The sequence below is a fragment of the Manacus candei genome, unplaced genomic scaffold (assembly GCF_025592945.1).
Source record: "Manacus candei isolate 608988 ecotype Guabito, Panama unplaced genomic scaffold, ASM2559294v1 h1tg000028l, whole genome shotgun sequence".
Classification (NCBI taxonomy): Eukaryota; Metazoa; Chordata; class Aves; order Passeriformes; family Pipridae; genus Manacus; species Manacus candei.
This window is the reverse complement of record NW_026138076.1, coordinates 11,512,599-11,527,807: the sequence shown is the minus strand read 5'-3', so window position 1 is coordinate 11,527,807 and position 15,209 is coordinate 11,512,599. Positions and strand designations below refer to the sequence as shown.

General features: G+C 36.7%; 1 protein-coding gene across 5 annotated transcripts in view; it reads left to right on the top strand.

Annotated features, from left to right (window-relative positions):
* The window catches only part of DLC1 (DLC1 Rho GTPase activating protein), a 259,503-nt gene that overhangs the window by 204,388 nt on the left and 39,906 nt on the right, over positions 1–15,209 (top strand). The window lies entirely within an intron of this gene.

The window sequence follows — 15,209 nt, the reverse complement described above, 5'->3', positions numbered from 1 at the left end:
CATTGAATACTTAAAATTACTTTGGTGAAGTGGTACACAATAGCTACACTGGCAAGATTCTGTCTTGCATCAAGGATTTCAAATAATACAAGTACTCGCTCTAAGGTTTTTCCTAGACAAGAAAACTATGAATGCTATTGATAAGGTAAAAGTAAACCACATGGGATGCATATCTGAATACATACCTTGCACCATTACAAGTCCATACATCAAAATCAATATGTATTTTCTCCTTGTCTAAAACAACTCATAACTTGAATTCTTTCATTACATCCGAAATATAACCATTATATTTAATGGCACCCTCAAGACATTGACTTGCATTAGAAGCAATGTGCAGTCACACAGGTGAGCTCTCCTCTCTGAGGTAAAGAAGATGCTCCCTTTTCTGAGCCCTGGTAGCCCTAGAAGTGTCAGAAGAATGATGGGGACAGAAACTTCAAGCAGTTTTAGTCTTGTACTGGGACCAGTGGGGCTTTTCCTTTTTGCTACAATGGTGCAAAAGTGAGGCACAAGCCAGTCACGTCCTGGAGGGTATGGGATGCTGTGAGTGGTGCCTAAGGGTAAAGTCCAGAAAAGAGGAAAACACTGGCAGACTTTGTTCACAATTTTCTTAGCCAGTTAATAATGCAGCTGTGGAAAATGCCCATACATTTCTGTGTGCTTCAGTTTCTCTAACTATAAAGCAAGAGCTTATGCATTAAAATTACTTTGAGACTACAAGATTGCAGCATGCTTTGCAAACCTCAGTTGAAAGTGTCACAGTAATGCAAACAAGTGTGTTTCTTCATTTAGTATTGTAGGCTCTGTAGTCCAGGAATAGCACAGATAGACATGGATCTTTTCATTATTTTGCCTTTAACAGAACAACTCTGTTTTCTGAACTGAAATTTTATCTATAAACAAAAAAAAACTAATTGTTTTTTAGTTTTCCCTAGGGAAGCTGTAAAATACTTAGGTAGGCTATAGCAGTTTGGCTGTTAATGATCTCTAAGAAGTTACTGGCAGTAATTATAAATGAATGCTTTTCTGTAACATATAATCAGTAATCAGAAACTGCTAGGAGAAACAGTGGTGACATGAAAACAGTCACCATAATGTGTTTTGACAAGTCTCCTAATTAATAAAATAATTACCCAAACCACTAAATATGTAGGAGAAATATGTCTTGCAAGCCTGGCAAATGATAAGCATGTTTCTTCTAATTTTCATCATTTTTTTCTACGAAATGAAAGAATCTTCTGAAACATATCTGTAATTGCAGCTAACCCTGCAAAGGGAGGTATCCAAGACTGTCACTTCTAGTGCCAAAACAAAACAGAGAGTTGGCAGTCAAAGCACACCCACCCATAAAGTACATTTTGGTCAAAAGCAGTCAATTCCATTTTGACTCCAAGGCTCACATCCCATCCTTAGCTCATCACAGATGGGCACCTCATCAGTCACAGCTGTCTGAAACACCCAGATATCTCAGGCACAACAGGGAGTGAGGAGATTGCATTGTTTGTTGATCAGTATGAACTTGCTTTTTTGATATCTATTTCCCACCTTCATATAACACTGACCTAATTTCCAGCATTGTTCAGGATTATCCTGTTTTCAGTCTCTAGTGGGAGATAATCCCTAACTTTCACTGTGGAATAAGTCTCTAGGCAAGGGAGTCCATGTGGTTTAGGATTTTGTGCCCCTCTTTCCCCTCTTCTTTCATCTTCTTCTCATGTGATCTTATCTGTAGAAATCATTCCTCAGATTATTCTTCACATCTTGGCATAGAAAAGAAAATATCAAAGTTATGTCAGACTTGGTTAATCCTGTCCAAGAAATCAGGAATGAGTAAAATAGATGTCAGTGTCATCTAATAAAATTGAATTGAATATTAACTTGGAGCTGCACCTCTTCCAACTACAGATGCTATCAGTCACCCATATCCACCCTTAGTACATTTCAGATCTTCTACATGCACAGATGTGATGTTTCACCAGGTCTGTCTCTTCTTGTTTTCTTCTGGCAGCAGTCATCTCAACCATAAATGCACACAGCAGCCCTCTCATATAAAGCATCTCTCTGATCTTCCATTCCAAGCAACTTTATATGTTAGTGAGGAAGAGATGAAAAACCTACAGCCCCAAAAAAACAAGGAAAGAAAATAACAAATTGGAAGGCAATAGAAAATGGTAACTAAAAACCAAAAAACCTGGGATCAAACCCTGATCAGGGAAAAAGTGCCAGCCGGGTCAAGCTTCTGCCTAAGAGAATGGAAAGACTCCCATTCACCTTGCCATTAAACACAGCTCCATCCTGGAAGAGTTTAGAAATTGAAAATTGGGCAAACAAAAGCTATTTCTAAGCAGATGAAATTTTCATGCCGAACTGTGAAGTAAATACCTTCCAGCCAAGGCAAAGATTGATCACGGGTGGAGCACATGCAAGACTTAGGAAGTGGAGAGCATGTTCCTCTGATATGGATGGCCTCTGGCAGTCCCGTGCTTGTTGTTAAGAGGGTTATGGTAGTCCACATACATTTTTTACACATTTTCCTGCTGGTTTGGTTGGGCCAAAAAAGTTGTAATCACAACTTGTTACTTGCCTGACTTGCATTTTCATACTGGCTATATTTAGAAGTGTTGATAGGTGACAAATTTGCACAACTTAGAGATTGAGAGGACCTACCACACTGTTATTTCCATTCTACCAGCAATGCAGGACCATCTCTCTTGCTCATTTCCCAGCAACTTACCAGGTATCTTGTCCAAAAACTGTTCATTCCTCTTTCTTTGTGAGTTTATTTCACACTTGAGCAACTATCATTGTCAGGAAGTCAAAGTGAACGCAAATTGAACCTAAGAGAACCTCTTCTTAGGGATCAAAATAGTTCTTTTGTTTTGTTTTTCTTGAATATCCATGTGCCTCTGACTTGTTGATATCTTCCACAAGCAGAAGTTCCAAATTTACTTCTGAGAAGACTTTTCCTTGCCCACCAAAAAGCAGGAGATACAGGAAATTGTATGAGAAATGTTCACGTAGCTCTCACCATGTTTTTCAGGCTGGAAAATGAGAAGAAATTTTCAGAAATTTGAAATTCAGTTGTTTTTCTGAAGAGATTTTTCTCAGTCTCATGCATGAAAATGATACTCTAAGTAGTTTTGTCTGTGAGTTTTGCAGTTAAATATCACAAAGGGGCACTTTGACATTTTTATGGTGTGTTTTAATTAACTGAAGCAAAATCTGCTCTTCTGAGTGATTCATTTATCCTATCAACCTTTCTATTTTTGTAAGATTAAATCAGGAAGTTCGCATTAAGCTTCCTTTCCTGGAATTCCAGTTGAACATTATTACCCTTTGTTTAGACTGTATCACTTATTCAGCTGATAAGAGTAGACTATTCCATTGGAGAAACAGAGATTCAGCAATTTATATCCCTTAAGGAGCATTCTTTATTTTCCAGTAAATTACTATACTGCTACATACTTCAGGAAACTACTGAAAATTATTACATTTTTTAAATCTGCAGACATGAAACTGTATACTATTGCAATTATGTGTCTCAGCAAAGCATATACAAAATATTTTTTGTCCTTGACAGTAGGAGGCATGTTATAGCTTTGCATCATTCAGTTCTCAATGCAATCCCACAGCTTCATCATGATCTTCCGGACACTGAAAAAGAACCTGGGTGAAAGACTAGATACTGATTCTAAGGGAATGAAAATTCGGAGTAAGGCACACGTTTTAAATTCTGAAGTAATTTGTCATGTTTCATACTTTGAAGTTGTCATTTGAAATCTTAACGAGGTTCATTCCTACGGGAGGCATCTTAAAATGCCAGAAATACAACTTCAAGCAAGAAACCTAAGCAAGACTTGTAGTTCAGATTGCTACAATGATCTTTAAAATCTATGAATTAGTTGTGGTGTGAAAATATACTCTTTAATTCTGGACTGTTTTCTGAAACTATGCTGACTGCATTCTTTGACTATTACATTTCTTTTACTCTGTAGTATCCTGGATTCTGGTATATAAGTGAAAACTGCCTAGATTTACAATATATTTAACTTCTCAAATTATCACAATTAATTTACTTTCTTGTGGAGATTTTTTTGTTGGTCTTGTTTGATTGTTTGTGTTGGTTTGGTTTTGGTTTTGGGTTCTTGGGGATTTTTTGCCTAGGACAAAGTCTAGCTTTGCAAACAACATAAAACACATTTGTTCTTAGACTAACAAGTTAATTTCTTGTTATGTTTGCACCAGAAGCAGGTAACACTGCAGTTACACTTCTAACATAATCTAGCTAAACCCCAAATTCTTATTTCCCAGGATTTCCTTTGGTGCCTGGATTTGTCTTTCAGTATGAATTAGAGTAAAAAAACCTGCTTCTCTCTGCAGCCACAGGTATCTGACATCATATTTACCAATACTCATAAGTGGGGACATTAATCTGTAGCCTTATGTAGAGTGCAGATTTTCCAAACCATCAAAAGTATATGGGAGCACAGTGTAATAAGCATTCCTAAATTGATAGAAATTATATATATAATTACATACACATTTCTACAATAGACACAGACAGAAAATAGCTCTTTATATCTTTCTATGTGTTCTACGTTCTCATATTTGTAAAATATGAAGTAAAACTAAATCTGCAGAAAAAATACTTTTTATCTTCCCCAAATCTATCAATATCTAGTTCCCTTTCATATTAGGCAAAATCTCCATAAATAAAAGCAAATAATAAAAACTTAATAAATGTGGTTATTTGCAGAGGTCAAATAACTCATATTCATATTAAATTAGAGGGGGCTAAGCCTAAAAGGGTTCATAAAAATAACTTAGTGTCTAACCCTAATTATTGCAAACAAAGATCAAAAGAAAAGCTTATCAAAAGTGGAGACAGTTTATTTCCATCTTGGAACAAAGGACAAAAGACACAGTGTCTTGTCCTTCCTTTGAGGTTTCTCTGTCAGCTCCTTTCCACTCCCTTTCCTGATAGGCTGCAATGTCTTGCTGGCTGATCTGTTGACTAAAACACAATAATCAATTCTGGAGAACATGTCAGGTACTTATTTTTATAACAGGAACAATGGAAATAGCATCACATTGTTAAGAGAGGTAAAAGTAATTAAAAATACCCTCTTGAGTTTTCCTTTCTAGTTCCTATCATCACAATGCACTGGAATTGATCCAGAACAAACTATGACTGTAGATACACACATTTTTACAGGAATCAGAGAACTTTGATTCATCTTTAGCCTGTGAAGGAATGCTTGTCTTTTAAAACTTCTTCTGTATGAACCAAGAAGAACTAATTATCCTTTTTATATATACATTTATTTTTTCAGATTACGATTTCAAATCTAAAGCAAAGTAGAGGTATTTGTTTCTAAATCAGTCCTAGAGAGCATATTTGTTTCCCTACAGTATATACATACACAGTCAATGTCAAACTACTACAAAGAAATCTAAAAGTCTTCTATTTGCTAACACTGCAAATTGCAGAGCCACCTTCTCTGACATCTCATAAAGTTTACATAGTAGTTCTCAAAATAATACTTAGTAATTAGGTATAGAATGAAAAGGACATCATGTTCATAGGTAACATTTTTAAAAGATGTATTAAACTCGTGCATAAAAAAGTTGCAGAATATTTGCCCAGTTTAAAAACAGTAGCGTAAAGTTCTCCAGAATTTTAAAACAGCACAGAAAATTTTGTTCCCTGCCCAACAGAGAAATGCTATTGAGCACACCAGTGCAAATATTCCCAATATCTTTTTATTTCCTTATTAAAAAAAAACAATCCCTGTGCTGATTTTGAGTATATCATATCCTGAATAAGCTTGCTGATATAAAGATGGCTAAGACAAAGATCATTCAAATAGGTGAAACCTATTTCAGTCTTACAAAGATCAGATAAGCAGTGCTTGATGCACTCTGTTGAGACAAACCACTCATTCAGTGCCAAGTATTATTGGAAATTCATTTTCTCAGCTGACACATGGACTTTTCATGCAGACAGACCATTATGAAAAGCCTTGCTGTTCTGATAATCTGTACTTTGATTTCTGGCATTATCAGCCAGATCAGAAATAGTGGATACAAGTGGCCAGAGGATAAAGCATCAGCTTTTCATTCTTGAGAAGATATACTTAACAGAATGACTATAAGAGTTTCAGATGAAGAGTGCTTGAGAAGACAGAAATGGTGTGTGAAAGAGCCCAGAAATCTATCACCTAAAAACTAAGCATATGATCCTGCAAGCGTTTATGCACTCCAGTTTCAATATACCCTTCAAACCAAATAGAATTGCATACATTAATTTGTACAAATGAAGTTTTAGATTCCTTTCCACCCTGAAACAAATAAAGTCCTTTCTAACCAAGGAGAGAGATTGTGTAAGCTGACAAATATTATTTCATGTCGAACAGAGAAACCCATTGTAACTGTCTGAGCTTTCCATCATGCTATACACTATATTATAGAGTAGCTACAAAGTAGCTCTCAGATTGGTTTAGATTATCCTCTGTGTGCTCTGATAATTTCTTCCCTAACATAACTAATCACTATATAGAGCAATTCTAGCAGAAATTTGTCAGTATACTTGGAGACCATTCTCTTTCCTGTTTCATTTACTATGTTTGTTCATATCTAAGGGTTCCATGGAAACATTAAATTAATTGTTAGATTTGCATTAGCTGTACGATTGCAGATACAGTTTTCTTGGTCACAATTCACTCGGTCTAGCAGTGATCTCATCTCTTAGTCTTCCTAGATTTTCATTTTGAATTTTAGATTCTCAGTTACTCTTAGAAATTAGACATCTTTTTCTTTTGATCTGTATGCTTTTCCCTTTTCTGTCATCGGGGAACACTGTTCAATAGTTCCGGATCTAATGTTCTGCCTGCTCTTTATTTGCATTGGCCAAAGGAAGAGGAAATGAGGAAAAGAACTAAGGAGGGAGCTTCTATCCCTTGCAGTTGCTATTAGTTGCAGCTAGCTATGAAAGGGAAAAGAAGACGAAGAGAGAAAAGGAAGGAAGGAAATGGAAAAAGAGAGGTGAGAAACTTGCAGTAGGTGAAATAAATACCCAGCATAGGTGCTAGAGACATGAAGATGAGAAACTTTCATTCAAGGTACAAAGTTTTTCAAAATGTGGCTGGGGGGTAAAAGAGTGTTATCATAAGGCAGTGCAGGAAGCTATTTTGCCCTTTATAAACAGACAGAGCACCCAAGAATCCTAGATTAGCTAAAAGGTTGCCTTCATGGGCAATAACTCACTATCTCAGGAACACATCTAAGGTTGAATTGTCCCTGTTCTCATTCTGTAGGCTAGCCAGGAAGTTTCCCTCATGGTTCAAATCTCATCATGAAGTCAGCTAACTTTCTGAAATGCAACAGAAATAGTAAAGGAGATAAGCTACTGAACACTTCAGATACCTGTCTAACATAGAGATGTACACCAGTTTTTGGGTTTAATTCATTTTTTTACATACTTGCAATCACATAAAATTCTTGTCTTTGATATAAAACCAGAACATTTCTAAAATGTGTGTTTAAAACTAGCTACTTTCAAAAAATTCTATGATTTATGGATATCTGGCTCATAATTTTTGACACATGAATTCTTGCACCCTAGGTCAAGTGAGACATGACTTTTATTTCCAAACATTTTCCAAATACTTCAGTTCGCTTCATCAGCTCAGAAATTCCATATTCTCACCTGTTAGAATCTAAGTTTTCAGGATTTTGGGGGGGATTTTTCTTAGTGCTGTCCCTGATTTACATTAAGGACCTGAGAGGTAGGCATGTGGTTTCTTAGATCTTAGGTAATTAAGTTTGTAAGGTCAATATGACATGCACGACAGATTCTAAAGACCTACTGGTAAATCAGATGCAAAGTTCTGCACATACACCTTTCAATTGTTGTTTATACTTCCTGACTAAAAATCAGATGCCAGGAGAAGTGTTAATCTTGAGGTTTCATAGACCTTCTCTATCTAGAAAAAATAAAGATTACACAGCAAAGAAAATTGAGATTATTTCTGTGCTCTACTGCTGCTTATGAGAAATACTATTCTACTAAGTGATGTAAAGGCTCTTGTTTCAAAGGAGGGAGAGTTCTGGTTTGAGCATGAAAGATTCAGGATGTCCTATCACTGTTAATCATTTGCCTCATTGATCCTAGCACAGATATGTCCCTGGTTGCTTTGAACTCTCTGAAGTTGTGATCAAACAAAAAGAGGGTTAGCTGAATCAAACCTTTTTTTCCCCAGTGTTACTTTTCCCAAAACAGATCCTTCTCATTTTAAAGTACAAGACCAGAAATGATTGATACCCTTGTTGGCACCACATCCTGTAAATATTGTTGTTCATAAGTTTAACTGGGGTCTATGAAGAAATAATCAGGTTCCATGTCTAAGGCTTATTATTTTGTAACACCCACATATATTAATGAATCTTCAGTAAAACCACCAGAAACAAAATACCAAAAGAATTCAATGGCAAAAATATTTTAAAAACATCAAAGTTGTATCTCCCCCATATATGCGACTTTTTAGATGCCCACAGAGCACATCACATTACCAGTGCAGCTGGCCACTTGGTGGTGATGAAGAAAGGGGTTCTTCAGGATACATTTGCCACTATACTAAAGGTGTTGTATGTGAATGTATGTGAATCATTTGCAATAGAATGATTTGCCTGAAAAAAGATAAAATTTGCCTGTTTTTGGTTCCTTGTATCTAGCAGTTACACCAGGAGATATGTACCTCTTGCAAATTACTGTGCAACTACAGACTTTGAAAATGACCATCTACAACAGAAGAGAATCTGCTTCTTAATATGATTGATTTAAAATAATAAAAACAAAGTGAAGGGATTACTTTGTTGCTTTAGTGACAGAACTGCTGTAAAGTTTAATATAACAGACAGGTAAACTCAGTTTGTCAGGTGTACTGGGCAAAGAGATTTAGGTTAAAGCATTCTCCAATCACTGCTACCTGTCTTTGCATTTTGAAGTCTGATTAAAAAAGAAAAAAGACATTTTAGAATATGAGAGGACTCTGGTTTTTTTATTATTATTTTTTCTTTAGAAAAAATAATGCTCTTTCATATATTCCCGGGAATAAGGAATAGTCGGTTTTTTTAATTCAGAATTCAGGTATTTACAAACTGCTCTGGGCTAAGGTTAGATATAAGAGATTTATTCCCTAAAGAACTAACTCATTTAACATGTCTCTTTGTAAAATTATATGAAGGCAAAAGTAAAACCTCAGAAACAAGCAGAGTAAAAAAGGTAGCCCTTCATAATGTGACAGTGTTGAAATACGAAAGCAAACTAACCACTTTCCATGTTTCTTTTTCTTGTGGTCATGTAACAGAATATGAGACTTTGTTTTTAAAACATGCAAGCTCCTATTAACCTGTCAGTCACTTCTACGTATTGTATCATGTTCACAAATAATATCATGCAATACTCTCACTCTGTAAAATACTGGCATAAAAAAAGAAATGTAGCAAGGAGATGGAGGCAGCATTTTTCAGCTAAACTGGCCATCCAATTAGAATTCATAATCCTAAATTTTAGAGAGATGAATGAGCACCCCAACATTTCTGTTACTCCTCCTAATCCCCGTCAGGTCTTGAATCTGTTGACGAAGTCCAAACAGCCACTTCTTTCAGCCTGACCCCCTTCCCTTGCTATTGCTGGCTCTCATTCAAGTCAGGATCACATTTATCTCGGTAATATACACCTAATAAATCTTCTCCAACTCAGTTTGTTCTTGCTGGCAAGAAAGCTAGCTTCCCCCTCCACTTCTCTCCTCTTTCCTCAGACATCATTATGGGTGTTGACACTCCAGCAAGTTACTTACCGTGCTCTTAAGTAACTGTCTGCATGTACCCATCTCCCAGTAAAAGGCAAGGTAATTGCTGCTGTAAATTGGTTTTCAGTTACAATAAGCAAGAGCATGGGCATGGACAATGAAAGAAGCAGGCAAATTATCAATCTGCAAGTGGGTTTTTATTAGGCATAAATAATAATAATCTCATACAGCACTTTCCACAGTACATCTCAAACACTTTGCAAAAGAGGCATGTATTATTCTCCCTAATTTATCTAAGAAAAAATGAAATATGAGACCAAGGCTGCCTGATACATTAAAGCAAGACTGGAGATAGGTGTTCTGGGTCTCAGTCTACTGTGCTGTCAAGAACAGGACCAAGGATTATGAATCTATCCTGACTTTCACTGGGCCTCACTTTGCTCACTGGGCTTATTAACATGTGTTTTCCCTTTTCCCTCTCTCTGTAGTTTCTCCTTACATTAACAATAGCTACCCGCCATGCTGTAGTATCAAGTGGGTACCTCCCTTGATGAATACTGATGTGAAATTAGCCATCACAATATATGTGTTTCAGTTGCCATAGTTATTGAACTTTATTGAGTCACGGGTTTAAAATGATTTCCTGAGTCCTGGAGATTCCCCAAGGCTAAAACAGCAAGTCTCTCACGTAATGGGTCAACATTGGGATGCATGTGCTTATTTCCTCCAGAGGAAATAAGTTTAATGAATATAGAAGTCATTTAGCTAAAAACTCTTGGATCTCACAAGATAGAAGATGGAAGGAAGAAAAAATTTGTTCTTGAAAAGAAATTTTTCATTGTTTATAATTTTTTACTCACTATAATTAAAAATACCCCCCCCCAACAAAAAAAAAAAATCAAATCTTTCTTTCCTTCTCTTTTATTCCTTTTAACTGCAGCTGGGTGCTGCATGGCTGACACAATCAGTCCCAGGGTATCATGCTGAAAAGTAGCATCTCGTGGATTATAACAACATAGCTACTTCATAAACCAATTTTTTATCCACTGTTTTGGCACGTTTAAGGCATCAGTCTTTCAGTTTTCAACTACTTTAGTGGGCAACTTGCATCTTATATCTTGTTTTAATGAAGGTTATTGTCACTCTGTGAAAGCTGACCTTTTTTCTTCATCAGACTGGAGGTCATGCATGAACACAGAATATGGTTTAAAAAAAGTGCATCTTACAATTGGAATGTTTGGAAACTGGTGGTTTTAAAGGTGGAGGGTAAAAATCTATTTGCTTTAAAAATGAAAAAGGAAGATCTGGTTGATTTAGTAATGATATAGCTGCTGTCAAAAGAACACAGAGTGAAAACAAATGCATTGTTCTGAAAAACAAAAACCAAAAAACAAAACACAAAAAACAAAACAAAACAAAACAAAAAAAACAAACAAAAACAAACAAACAAAAAAACAAAACAAAACAAAAAAAAACAAAACAACAAAACAAAAAAAAACCACCACATTTCCCAAGCAACACGAAGTTGAGATATATATATATCTCCATTATACGCCATCATCAAGTTGCTTGTCTTTCGATCATTCTGTAATATATGTTTTGAGTAAAAGCACCCTTTGTGCTGCCTTCCTCTCACACTTCATTGCACACCGTGAATTGTAAGCACAGAGGAAGAGAACCAGGGATGAGAACCCAGGCACTGATATTTCCTTTTCGGTGACCCACAGAGAAAGGAGAGGGGCCAGAGATGACTCCTGGTGCCATGGGGCTTTGCTGCCACATGGCCACCAAGGCAATTGCTACCACTAAACCTAGTGATGGTGCCTTGGCAGAGACAAACCTTCATTACAGATTTTGCTAATGTAGTGTAACAGTCGGTCCCTTGTAACCTGTATATCCACTAGATCTTGCTGACACAACCACTTCTACCACATATGTGCAGAGATTTTAGTCCTGATAATTTCAGATTCAGATGTTTTGTTGTGAAGCAGTGATAAACTATGGATACTGTCTTTAGCAGTAATAGTACAGTTATTCTGAATTTTTTTAAATATAGGGAAGAAGGACTTCCATGTGTCACAAGCCATACACTTACTCTGGATCATTTCTGAGGCTTCATCACGGGTCAGAAATCCTAACTACCCTCCGCCAGCACTTATTTCAGATAAGGTTTAGTTTACCTACTTTCCCTACTTTCTTGAAAGTTAAATTCAGTTGGTTATTTTTCCAAAGGTGAACCATCTTTTTAAGGTAAAAATATAGCTTTTAATTGAAGGGAAGGCAGAGACATTAACAGTAGAAAATTCTGCAGTCTTCAAAAAATAAACATTCATTCATGGCAGTATCTAAACCACAACGTGGGAAAGATACCCTACATCTTTATCAAGGTCTATAAACCAATAGTATTTCATGTAAGCTAAGGAGTTTACCCTTGGTGTTTAAAATACTTATTTAAAATACTTATTTTCTCTTCTCCTCCTATTTCAGTTGATCTGCATTTATATTTTACTGAATCGTATCTTTGTCAAGCAGTTTAATCCATTTTTATTTCTTATTCTTTCATTCATCCATAGAATAGAGCCTTTCTTAAATGTAATGTGAACCTGATCATTTTCTTGCCAGCCTGAACTGTTGAACTCAGTGTTTGATGGCATTCAAAAGCAGGTGAAAGTTCACTTGCCTCTTGGTTTTAAATATTCAGTTATATGGACCACATAGAATAAGGTAAGGTTATTTTTTTTAATATAGTTTACTATTTAAAAAAAGGAAAAAAGTCCCAACTGATGTTGCCTAGGATCAGCTACAAGAGTCTATTATACATGACAAGCTGGTAATATTTCTGAGTGTTTATTTCTAAAGGAAGATCTCTAGAGCAGAGAGTCCATAAATTCCAAGAATTAGAGCAGCATCTATGTTTGTACAATATAGCGACTTCACTATGTATTTTGGTAAAAACTATTTTGGGTACATGCTTTCTTTCATTTTGTGATTCTTGAGTAGGTGAAACAATGTCTTTCCTTCTTTGTAAGCAAGGCGCTTACAGAGGTATCGCTTATCTCTGTGAAGTGATAGTGCAAACATCCTTTGTCAAGAGGCCAGAACAATTGCAGACTCCTTTAAATAATTACTTGCAGTAAAGTCGAGTGCTAGAAAATTAAAACTTAATTATTTCACTGACAATGGTTGGAACATAAAGGTCCTTTGGACTGTGGAAATAATACATACAAATATACCCCGCTCGACAATGAATCCAAGCCCAGAGCCAGAGGCCTGGAAACTCAGTCTAAAACGGCTCCACAGTCTATCATGCTGTTGCTAAAAGGATATTAATACTAGCATTTAGAACTGCAATCATGCATCTGACAATCCTGTGTTTGTACCAGCAGGTCAGTTGACTGATTGTGAATTGGGACTTCTCTGTGTACTGCACTATTTAGAAGAAAAAGGCTGACAGGAGTACAGTTAACCATTAAGGCATTTGGGCCTGGGAGGGAAAGCAGAGGACAATCAAGTCCTTATTATTAGATGCCTTTCTGGGAATCACTCCCTTATGCAGTTACAACAGAAGGAGAATTCACCTTTTAAAGTGAATAATCGTGCCTGTCGGGCAATCCTTTACAATTACTTTACCATCCAGTGAGAGCTCATTGATTGCATATAAGGATAACCACTCCACAGAAACAATCCTCTTAGGCAAGCTACCTCCAAAACCCTGTGTCTCAGTCAGGCAGCTGCTGGCTCTTTGAATAGCCAGAGAGATAAAGAAATAAAAATATTAAAGGCCAAAGCTTTACTGATTTCACAACACTCTTTAAAGCTGGATGAGTGATTACGGTGGTTGTAGCCTGTTAAACACCCATGCCTCAGGTGGAATGCTCCTCTGAGCACGTTTCATGGTGAATGTGAGACTGGTGCCTTGCTTCAGCTCCAAAAATACGCCTGCTTAAGCAGTCCTATAGAATTCCAAGTTAAAATGCAAGCCAGAGAGACTGTGTGTCTTTGAGGGTTGATAACAAACTAGAATCAAAGCCTTTCTCTTTTAGATTACCAGCAAGAATCTAATCCAGGTCAGTGATAATCTTGCAGCGTCTATTTAGCAATGATCCCAACAGACAGACTGCTCCATCACAAAAGTCACTGTTTCTGACATAGCTGGGGGACTCCACAAAGACTGAAACAGGTTGGAGATTCCTCCTTTACTGAAGAAGCTAATTAGCTTTGCAAGCAGAATGGGAGAGCTGAACTGAACCACAAACATAGTGTTTCATTATCAGCATCATCATTCATTTGCTGTTTTACAAAGTCAAAGAGGGGAGAATGATAACCCTTGATTTAATTAGTGAGAGCTTCCCATCTTCCCTGTCTGAGACACATTTGTCAAGTATTCCCTGATCTCCTCACTCACTCCTCTCAGAATCCTCAAGTAAAACTGACTTCAAATTCTTGGTTTGCAACTATCACACAACTCTCTCAATTTGGATTTTACTTCACTGTTGTGCACATCTCCTCTCATTTTTAGATTTTTTTTCAGTTCCCTTTCACAATGCGAAGCCCTCCAAACCCCTCCCATATTTTCTGCAAAGTAAAAGTCCATTCTCTCCTCCTTCAAAAGCTTCCTGCAGGTCCTATACAAAAATTTCCTATACAGAGAAGCAGCCTAGGCAGTCTGTGTTTACAAGAACAAACCCTGATTTTTACTGAGGGTATTAACTTGACACTTGGTGGTCTTCTGGTTCCAGCATTATCATTGTGATGGAAATGCCTTTGTGCCAGTGTGTTTTGCTACATGTTCTGGGTAATTTTTTTTTCCTTCCTTTTAAGGATGCTTATTGGAGAAACAACTTTTTTTTTTTCTTTTCTGGAATTCAGACTCTGAAAATCACACACAATGTGCAACCAGCATATTTTATCTGATCGTGTCTACTCTGTCACTAACTAGTCTACTAACTGCATGAAACTAAGAGCAATGCAGACAGAAAGCCAATTAGACTGGGATTACTTTGGCTGTTCAACAGCTGGGGCGTAGCATATGTCTGTCTTCCCATGTTACAGTTAAGAATTAACATTTTGCGGGCCTGACCTATCTTGTAAACATATATCCTTGTACCTTACAAGAAACATTAAAAAATGCAGGTAAATGTGGCTATGCCAAAAAGAGCATGAGCCAGGTTAGATATGGAGAGGTAATTAAGTGGGTAACATATGTAAAGTCAAGCTTGAAGATACAGTGCAGTTCCATCCTCTTCTGGGCTATTAAAGTAAATTAATGACCTAGAGCTCTGTAGGGGTTTCCAGAAACAACACTATAATGGCCAACTGGCCACAGTTTGCAGCCTATAGAATGGGGAGATGTTTATTCTTCAGGAAATTGCCCGCTCAGACATCACATTATAT